This window comes from Rhagoletis pomonella, unplaced genomic scaffold, assembly GCF_013731165.1.
Source record: "Rhagoletis pomonella isolate Grant_MI unplaced genomic scaffold, Rhpom_1.0 Rhpom_scaffold_00006, whole genome shotgun sequence".
Taxonomy (NCBI): Eukaryota; Metazoa; Arthropoda; class Insecta; order Diptera; family Tephritidae; genus Rhagoletis; species Rhagoletis pomonella.
Genome location: NW_023458560.1, coordinates 81,220,146 through 81,227,394, shown reverse-complemented (window position 1 = coordinate 81,227,394; position 7,249 = coordinate 81,220,146). Strand labels below are relative to the sequence as shown.

The window sequence follows — 7,249 nt, the reverse complement described above, 5'->3', positions numbered from 1 at the left end:
GTCGGGTGTTGAAGTTAAGTCTGTGTCCAGGATCACTAGACGTGATCTTGTCAACAACGGCAATTTTGTACCTACAATGTCCATAAAAATTGGTTTCAAGGGGAATGTAATTCCTGAAGAGGTGAAGATCTTTTGTGTTAACTTCAAGGTGAATTTTTTTTTTCCGAGAGCGAAGCAATGCTTCAATTGTGGGCGACTCGGGCACACAAAACTTTCATGCAGGGCTAGTAATAGGTGCATCATATGTGGAAAAGAGGAGCGATGCGTTGGGAAATGCACAAGTAGCAATCCAAAGTGCATTTTGTGCGGTAGCGGCGAACATGTATCGGTGAATAGGTCGAAATGTCCCAGCTGGGAGAAAGAAAAGCAGGTAATCGAGATCATGACGGTAAAAAAAATGTCCAAGCGTGAGGCCTTCGACACTTATGGTGATGGAGGGAGAAGGAACAGTTTTTCTATGCTTGCAGATTATGACTCATCTTTTCCTTTGCTCAATAATGAGCAAGAAAATGTGCAAAATAATACAGTAATTGCTAACAAATTGCTCACAAAGAGGAAGTATTCTGCGATGGCTTGGAAAGGTGTGCATGCATCAAGGCAAGGCAGGGTACAGGAGAAGCAAGAAAGTGTGAACAAGGAAAGAGTAGCTAAGGATAGGATAGTGCCGGTGTACGAAAGTAAAAGATGGGAAAGAGTAGGTGAAATCGAAAGACTTTTAAGTCAATTAATTGAAAAGTTTAATATAAGTGAGGATGAACCATTAATTAAAGTTTTGAGTACAATGATGAAAACGAAGGTAGACGACAGGCTGTATGTAAATTCTTTTAATGATGACCGTCAAAATACTTCAACTTAATTGCCAAAGTTTAAATGCAAACCGTGATTATATTGATTTTTTTGTTAATCACAATAATATTGATGTAGTAGTACTTCAAGAAGTTTTTTCGCATGGAGATACAAAAGCGAGACACAAATTAATAAATTACAATTTAATTACTAAATATCGAGCGGATGGCTACGGAGGAGTTGCCATCGGTTGCAGGAAAAACATTAAGTTTAAAAAAAGTGAGATATAACACTTGTCAAGATATCGTTGTAGTGAAAACGACTAATTTAAACCACAATCTTACTATTGCATCGGCCTATTTTCCACCGGGAGTAAACAGATATATTTTTGATTATGAGGTCAGTAGATTACTGACTTTTTTGGAAGGTACGGAGAATATTCTTTTTTTAGGCGATTTCAATGCTAAGTTGAGGGTGTGGGGGTGTAATAAAGACACCCCAAAAGGAAAAGTTTTGCAAAATATAACCAGCAAGAGTGGCTTAAAGTGTTTGAACGATGGTAGCCCAACTTTTTCGGTCAACAAATATGAGGGTGGAGGGCTTTCTGCTCTGGATCTTTCATTTACAAATTCCTTGCTGAGAATGTGTTGGAAATGTGATCAAGGTTATGTTGGTGGTAGCCATCATCGTCCGATTGTCATTGAACTAAGTGACTCGATGAATAAACCTTTCCCTTTCCTTCAAAAAAGGAAACTGGAGCTTGCACTATCCAAATGTAAATATGACGGTGGTTTAGATAATTTGCAGGATAAAATTCACACTGAAATTAGAAAGGCAACCATCGATTTAAACAAAGTAAAGGGCTCGCCGAAAATGTGGTGGGATGATGATTTAAGTAAGATGTACAGGCTACTGCTGGTGGCCAGGAAGAAAGCAAGAAGATCCAGTAGCATCAGCGACTTTGAGATACTCTGTAATGAAGAGGAAAAGTGGAGAAAAGCGGTTAAAACAGCTAAAAATAATAGCTACAAAAACAAAATTATAGAACTGAATTCGAGTCCAAACACCACGGAGGCTTGGAGGTTTGTAAATAGGGTTAAAGGCTGTCAAAAAGGGAACTCAAGTTGGTTGTGTGATAACAACGATAAATATCTTGCAATGTTGGGTGATCAAATTGACAAACAGAACAGTAACACTGTGCACAATTCATCTGATGGTAGCGACAGTGGCCAGGGGAAACAGTTGTTGGAGTTCTCTGTTAGTGAACTAAACGATGTGTTGAATAGGAAGAAAAAATCAGCCGGAGGGGTAGATAGAATCACTTTCGAAATGTTAAATAGGCTACCTGATGATACAAAGAGGTTATTTGTTAAAGAACTTGAAAAGTGCTTTAATGAGAATAATGTACCAGAAAAATGGAGAATAGTTAAAATTGTACCAATCCCGAAACCAAATAAGGATTTAAAGGACATAAAAAATTTTAGGCCAATTTCGCTGCTTTCGGTAATTGCAAAAAGCTTAAACATGATGCTGAAGGATAGAGTAATGGAATGGGCGGAAGGTAACAGAGTTTTTCCTGATGGGTGTTTTGCCTATCGTAAAGGGAAATCTGCGGCCATGTGTGTGAACGAATGTTTATTTTGGTCTAGTGAATTGAAGAAAGAGGGTAAGAAGGTGGTAATGTGTGTACTTGATATTGAAAACGCATACAATCAGGTCAATATAGGTTTACTTGGGGAGATCCTGGTTAATTCAGGATTGGATGCCAGCATTGGGAAGTGGATTGTGAACTTTTTCTCTCGTAGGACTTTAGTTTTGGGTAATAGCTCTATTCAAGTAGAAAACGGATTACCGCAAGGTAGCTGTCTGTCTCCGTTGTTGTTCAACTTATATACCGCCAGTTTGCATGATTTGAATGATGAAAGAACGATGATGTTTCAATTTGCGGACGACTTTGCATTCCTATGCAGCGGAAAAAATGAAAAAGAAGCTATTAAAGTGCTAGAATCGAAACTGGAGCTTTTTGTACTCAGCCTAAAAAGGCTTAACCTTGGAATTAATGTAGAGAAGACAAAGTTCTTACTTATGAACACAACCAGCAGGAAAAGCTTGGAGCTTAACCTGGACAACAAGAAAATTGAGCAAGTAAAGGAAATTAAATGGTTAGGCAGAGTAATGACTTCCAGTTCGACAATAAATCCGCATATTACAAGAATAAAGAGGGTTGCAACAACAAGTAAAAATCTGATTAAGAAACTAACGACAATTAAAGGAGGCCTGGAACCTAAGATAGCTCTGAACTTTTATAGATCTTTCGTCCGTAGTAAAGTTGAGTATGCTAACACTACTTATGCAAATGCACCACTTGGTTTTAATAGCAAAATACAAACAATCGTCAGTGATACACTCAGAAGATGTTTAGGACTCCCTCCGGGCTCCCCTGTGCATGCTAGGTATGTGCTAGCGGGGGAACTTCCACCTTTGAAGAGAGCGGAGTGGCTCACTGCGAAGGAGTTAGGGAAGCAAATTATGGTAAATGATTGTTTAAGGGCAAGGCTGTCTGAGGGTAACAATGGTAATTCCAGCTACAGTTTTGTTTACAACAAACACAAATCGATTTTTGATGGTATAAATTCAAGTACTGCCTTTTCTACACATGAAAATTTTGAGGTTGAGATGTCACCTTTAAGTGGATCAAAGCAAAACTACAGTAGTGAACAACTCAAAACTGTTTATCTATCTAAATTTAGGGAGCTACAAAAAGATAATATCTACATATTAGCCACTGATGCGTCGGTGTCAGGTGAGGCTGTAGGTGTCGCTATTCATGATACACAAAAAAATTGGTCCTACATGTTCAAGCTGAGTCAGAAGTTCTCGTCAACTTTTGGGGAGCTGTCTGCCATACACAAGGCAGTATCAATATTGGTTAAGCAAAATGTCAGGAGGTGGGCGATTTTTACTGATAGTATGGCTGCGACTAAGCTGCTTGCAAAGAAAAATACGTCTAATTACATTGTGGCCTCAATTCACAATTTAATAAGTAGGTCGATATGTGAGGTTGGGAAAGTAATTTGGGTACCAAGTCATGTGGGAGTTGGTTTTAACGAAAAAGCTGATTTTGCGGCAAAGGAAGCGGTCAGGAGGGGCCTGGAGATGAATGTTGAGTTAACTTTGGGTGAGGCTTTGTGGAAAATTCAAGAGAAAATATGGAATGAGTGAAAAGTTGAATTTATTAACATTAGTGAGATTAAGGGAAAGGTTTTTGCTGAAAACTTTGGAAGTGGCATTAGAAAGACGCCGTGGTTTAGTGACAAAAAATGCAATTTAGAAGTTGTCGATATTAAACTTTTAAACAGATTATTAACCGGACACACTTACGGGAGAGCTTACATTAGCAAGTTCAGGAGAGGTGTGGGAGATTGTTGTGCTGTTTGCCAGGTGAAGGAAACAAATGATCACTTAATTTTTGACTGTCCTAAATTTTCAGCTGCCAGACTTACCTTCAAAATTTTTCAGAATTTTAATAATCTAAAACAACTTTTTGCCTCGTCAAATTTTGGTGTTCTAAGAGAGTTGATTCTATTTCTGCACAAGGTCAAGTTGGACAAAGTCCTGTAGGTTATAAAAATAAAGGGGGAAATAAAATATTATAATAAAATTAAATGGAAAAAAAAAGAAACAAATCAAAACATTAAAAAATAAAAAAGGAAAAGAAATACAAAATAAAAACAAAATAAAGGTGGGGGAAAAAAAAAATAATAATAATAATAATAATAATAATATTTTAAAAATATGTGGAAGGAAAAAAAAGAAAACATTGTATTTATAACAATTGAGAAGAAAGATGTTGTATTTTACTTTTAATTGAAAGATACTGAAACTAAATTTATTTATATGTCTTGACATTTTTGTCAATTAGGGTACAAATTAAAGCTTATGAGACTGAATTTCTGGTAATTCATTTTATAAATAATATCTATTCACAAACACATACAGATATACAAAGGCTTTAACATGTATAGTACATGTGTGCATTTTACAAAAATGTTACCAATTCAATGACATAGTTGTAAAACTACAAAGTTCATAGCACAATTTGGTTCTTATTGTCATTATTAAAAATAATTTTTCTATGTTTATATTGTAGACTAGGTATATAGTATATAGGTATAAGAAGAGGTCCTCTCAATATGGGTCCTCATAAAATGAATTGGATAATTTTCACTTTTTTGCTGGTTTTTTTATTTGTACTATGTAAATATTTAACTCAATAATTATGTGAGCCACCAACTTGTGCTTCGAGGGATCAGTTTACCTGGAGTTCGAGTCCTGGTTCCACCGCTCACAAAAATATACGACAAGACCAACAATTCAGAAAGTATAACCTGGCGTTTGTAAGATTCTAAAAAAAATTTTTCTTTTTTTTTTGTTGCATGGGGCATCTCAAAAAAAAAAAAAAAAAAAAAAGCAAAGAAAAGTGTCAAACAACGAATTGAGTGGGAATCGGCAGGCAGACCCAGAATAGAAAAAATAGTAAATTAATTGAAAAATCGGAAGTATTTGCAAGCGAATTCGCACACTTTATTAAAAATTTCGCTCATCAGCCATTGGCTAATTAAAAGGGAACATCCAGAAACTGGCAAACAGCAAGCACGAATGCGATAAAAAGCTCCATGCCATAAAAAGTGAGTTATACAAAATATATATATGTATGGATTTGTGGGCACTAAGTTTTAAGCGATATCTCGGTTCATTCCTCATTTCTTGTCCTGTTGAATATGTTTTAAATAATTGAGCTAAACATTAATAAATTTAAGTAACATATTTAGAACCAAATTTTGCAATTGGGAACGTACTATACATATGTATATGCACATTAGGACAGCCCTTAGTTATATGGAGAAAAATAGAAGTGTGTGGACTCTCGGTCTCGCCCCCTAAGAATGTGTGAATACCCTAAAGACTAAATTGTACTAAGTTTTAAGTCAATCAAAAAAGATTTAAGAAGTGGCTCAAACCCGCTCAAAGTTTCCCATGTTTTTTATATGGCGAAAAAACTATTCTTCGTAGAAATTGTTTAGAATCCTTGAAAAGCAATATTTTTGGGTTGAGTTCCGAAAAGTATCTGTTTGTTAGGGGCTGGTACAAAAAATTAAAGGGGTGTGGCACCGCGCACCTTTACAGCTTAAAAGAGCAAAGATCAAGGAATTCAATGGTATGCTTTTTTTCTCCTGCGACTACCGGCGTTCATTAAAGGGGCGGTGGGCGAAGAAGTGGGTGTGGCACCTCCAACCACCCTTTTTGGAGGGGGCATGAACCGCCATTGACAAAACTGTCGCCCCGACCACCTAGACCCCCTATGGTTCCCTAAAGAGCCCTTAGAAACATGGCCAAGCGTTTTTTCGCTTGAAAAATGTTTAATATTCATTTGCGCAAGACATTTTTATATTCAAGACATTTTTATGAAACTCCCAGTAACCATAATAGACATCACTGGGGCGGCAGCCCCAGGTTTACAACACAGAAAAGGAATTCTTGTTACCTCATCCTTTCCCAAGGCTACATAACTGGGGCGGTAGCCCCAGTTGGTACACACCAAAGTACCTGTCCTTCCGTTTTCTCCTATAGTAAAATTAGATCAGAAATAATATATAACATCTTTATATAAAATATTTTTCACATTTGTATAAAGACGTGGGGTGAAACCCGCGGGTAAGAGCTAGTACGATATAATAATAAACTTTTAAATAAAAAATTGGTTATTTTTTCGGGAAGTCTCCTGAAGAGAAAAAGAGTTTGCGGATTGAAAAATATTGCTTTCCAAGGATTCTATACAATATCTACGAAAAATAGTCTTTTCGCCATATAAAATACATGGGCTACTTTGAGCGCTTTGAGCCACATCTAAATCTTTTTTGATTGACCTAAAACTTTGTATAGTTTAGTCTTTAGGCTATTCCGAGCACTTTTAGAGATATGGGCCACCCTAATGTACATACAGTCAGTGTCAAATGTTAGCCTACACCTAGTTCTAATATTCACAATTATTTTCATGAAAGATTTTTCTCATAATTACACTGGTTTACGGCGAAAATCATTTTCTATGGATACGTTTTCGAAACGTTACGAACCATTTTAACAATCGTAATACCAAATGCGGTAAATGTCAGACAATGAAATTGTCCATAAACCGTATATACATCACTTTTCGATAGGCCTGATAGTTTATGAGAAATTAATTAAGAAAATAAAAAAGGGAGGTAAAAATAAAGTAGCATGATACAAATTAAATTATAGTTTAAAAAACTAAAACCACCCTATTATAATTGTCATTCGTACTGTCATCAGGTATGTAACTTGAGAATAGAATTCGCTGCATGTTTTAGGCGCATCAATATTACATATGGGGTGTTCACAGTTCGTTCCAAATTATGTCTGAAAATGTAGACGTCTACATTTT

General features: G+C 36.2%; 1 protein-coding gene across 1 annotated transcript in view; it reads left to right on the top strand.

Moving 5' to 3' along the window:
* Positions 1–5,262: 5,262 nt before the first annotated feature.
* Positions 5,263–7,249, top strand: part of LOC118741450 (ankyrin repeat domain-containing protein 39-like) — a 24,509-nt gene continuing 22,522 nt past the window's right edge. Inside the window, exon 1 of the mRNA XM_036473425.1 lies at positions 5,263–5,474. The gene's annotated coding sequence lies outside the window, so the exon portion shown is untranslated. The remainder of the gene's footprint in view (positions 5,475–7,249) is intronic.